Raw genomic sequence first — 3,560 nt, 5'->3', positions numbered from 1 at the left:
TGAATCCGGGGTGATATATCAGAGAATACAGTGGAGGGGAGGAAGCCGGCTTAAGGAGGCTACCACAAAGTACTATAAGTAGCAGGGCACAAAATCAGAACTTTTAGAAGTCTGCTACAGTGGGGGATGTCCTTGGCTTAAAGGCACTTAAGGGGGCTAAATGCGGTGGAATCCTAGGTGGGACAGTATGGTCTCAGGATCCCCGGAGTCATAAGAGGAACAGGAGTGCCTGAGTACAGCTGAGTTCCCAGGCATAGGAGCGGGGAACCTGGCTAAAAACAGCAAATCTAAGTGTCGGCTTTCTGTTCTCTGTTGCCATGAATTGCAAACCACTGCCAGGTCCTGCAACCACTCTCCAAACAGGGGCCCAAAAAAAGGCAGAAGCAAGGGGAGACCCCTTCCCTCCCCCAGGAGGAACAGTGCAGGTCCATACCCCAGAAGTCTGCAAAATTTGAACCTTAAAACTCAGTTGCGTACTGGAGATAAAAATGCTCATTCACAGAGTAGGTAAACACAGAGTTTGGACAGAAACCAGGGAGAGGAGAGGGATTGGCTGCTTTTTTGGGAGGGCTCACTGACGAATGGGGGGGAGTGAAAACGTTCGGTTCTGGGGCTGAGAGTGGGACATAACCACATTCATCCCTCCTTCGGTGCTGAAAGCCTTCAGGGAGTAAACTGGGCCACATAGTAGAATCTGGAGTCACTTACATAGAGCCTGGCACCCTGGCTAGTAAGGCACACTTCCACAAGGGCAAGGGCACTTAAGAATCAGCACAGCAAGGGTAAGGGAACCTGAGAATCAGAGCAATAAAATTGTATTTTATTTTATTATTTTTTTGTGTGTATATATAAATATAATGTATATATTATTTTGTGTGTATATATGTATATACATACATATATTTTTTTCTTTCTTTCCCATTCTGGGCCCCTACTCCAGAAGACTGGCACAAACTGCTGGCTCCCAGCAAGTTTACTGATCATAGAGGGTGGCAAAGTTTCAGCTCTTGGGGAAAACAGTATATAGGATTTGTTTTTTGTATTTTATTCTTAAGTCTTTCAGTATTATTTTTTCAGTGATTTTCTAATTTTTTAATTCTTTTTAAATTTTAATATATATATTTACTTTTGAAGTTTTCATTTTATTTTATATATGTGTGTGTGTGTGTATATATATATATGTATATGTGTGTATATGTATATATACACACACATATATATGAGTCTTTCTTTCTTTCCTATTTTGGGATCTAGTTTCTTGTAACAAGCACACCAAAATACACCCAGGATCTACTTTTCTGTTTTGTTTTGTTTCTTGTTTGTTTGTTTGTTTTCCTTATTTTATTTTGTTTTTTTCTAGTGTGTTTTTGGTTTTTTTCTGTTGTCATTGTTGTTATTGTTGTCTTTTCTATTTTCTTTCTTCTATTTTCTTTCTTCTATTCTTTTCTGCACAAATTGACAAAATGGAGAGATCCACCCCAAAGAGAGAACAGGAGGTAAGTACTCACTGCCAGGACTTTAATCAATATGGATATAAGATTTCTGAACTATAATTTAAAATAATGATTATAAAGATGCTACCTGGGCTTGAAAAAAGCATAAAAAACACTAGAGAATCCCTTACTATAGAAATAAAAACTCAAATCTAGTCAGGCCAAAACTAAAAATGCTAGTAGGAGATGCAGTCCCAAATGGAGGTTATAAAAATGACAATAAATGAGGCAGCAGAGAGAGTAGTCAGTGATATAGGAGATAAAATGATGGAAAGTAAGGAAGCTGAAAAGAAGAAATAATACTACTGGATCACAAAGGGAGACTTAGAGAACTCAGCAATTCCATAAAGCAAAATTATATCTGGATAATGGGGGTCCTAGAATAGGAAGACTGGGAGAGAGGGGCAGAAGATTTCTTTGAACAAATTATAGGTCAGAACATCCCTAATCTGGGGAAAGAAAGAGGCATTCAAGTGCAGGAGGCACAGAGAACACCCCTCAGAAATCAATAAAAATAGGTCAACACATCAGCATAAAATAGTGAAGCTTGCAAGTTTCACAGGTAAAGAGAAAATCCTGAAAGCAGCTTGGGACAAGTGGTTCTTAACCTATAAAGGTAGTCACTTGGGCTGGCAGCAGAACTGTCTACAGAGACCCGGCAGGTCACAAAGGATGGCATGATATACTCAAGGTGTTAAATGGGAAAAATATGCAGCCAAGAATACTTTATCCAGCCAGGCTGTCATTCAGAATAAAAGGAGAGATAAAGGACAAATAAAAACTAAGGAATCTGTGAACAATAAACCAGTCCTGCAAAAAATATTACAGGGCTCCTTTGAGTGGGGAGAGAGCCCAAAAGCAAAAAGGACCAGAAAGGAATAAAGACAAGCTTCAGGAACAGCCACTTTACAAGTAATACAATGACACTAAGTTCATATCTTTCAATAGTTATTCTGAATGTTAGTGGACTAAATGCTCCAATCAAAAAACAATGAGTATTGGAATGGTTAAAAAAAAAAAGACCCATTAATATGCTGCTTACAAGAGACTCATTATAGACCTAAAGACACCTCCACACTGAAAGTGAAGGTGTGGAGAACCTCTTGTTACACCAATGGACATCAGAAGAAAGTCAGAGTAGCCATCCTTCTATCAGACAAACTAGATTTCAAACCAAAGACTGTATAAAGAGATGAAGAAGGACACATATCATAATAAAAGAATCTATTTAATGAGAAGATCTAATCACTATAACTATTTATGCCCTCTAACTTGGAAGCAGCCAAATATACAAACCAATTAATAACAAAATTAAAGAAACTCATTGATAATAATATAATAATAGTAGGGGACTTGAACACTCCACTCACAGCAATAGACAGATCATCTAAACAGATCAACAAGGGAACAAGAGCTTTGAATGACACAATGTACCAGATAGACTTCACTGATATATTCAGAGCATTTCATCCTAAAGCAACAGAATATACATTCTTCTCGAGTGCCCATGTCATATTCTCCAGAAGAGATCACATACTGATCACAAATCAGGTCTCAATTGATACAAAAAGATCAAGATTATACCATGCATGTTTTCAGACCACAGTGTTTTAAAACTTGAAGCCAACCACAAGACAAAAAAAATTAGAAGGAACACAAATACATGGTGGTTAAGGAACATCCTACTAAAGAATGAATGAGTCAACCAGGAAATTAAGGAAGAATTAATAAAAATACATGGAAGCAAACGAAAATGAAAACATGACAGTTCAGAACCTTTGGGATCCAGCAAAGGGAGTCCCGAAAGGAAAGTATATAACAAATAAGGTCTTCCTAAGAAACAGGGAAAGTCTCAAATACACCTTATACCTAAAGGAGCTGGAGAAAGAACAGCAAACAAAGGCTAAATCCAGCAAGAGAAGGGAAATAATACAGATTAGAGCAGAAATCAATGATAGAGAAAAAATAACAACAACAACAACAAAAGAGATCAACCAAGCTAAAAGCTGGCTCTTTGAAATAATTAATAAGATCAATAAACCCTTAGCCAGACTTATCAAAAGAAAA

The sequence above is a fragment of the Mustela erminea genome, chromosome 13, assembly GCF_009829155.1.
Source record: "Mustela erminea isolate mMusErm1 chromosome 13, mMusErm1.Pri, whole genome shotgun sequence".
Lineage (NCBI taxonomy): Eukaryota > Metazoa > Chordata > Mammalia > Carnivora > Mustelidae > Mustela > Mustela erminea.
Note: the sequence above shows the minus strand (reverse complement) of the source record.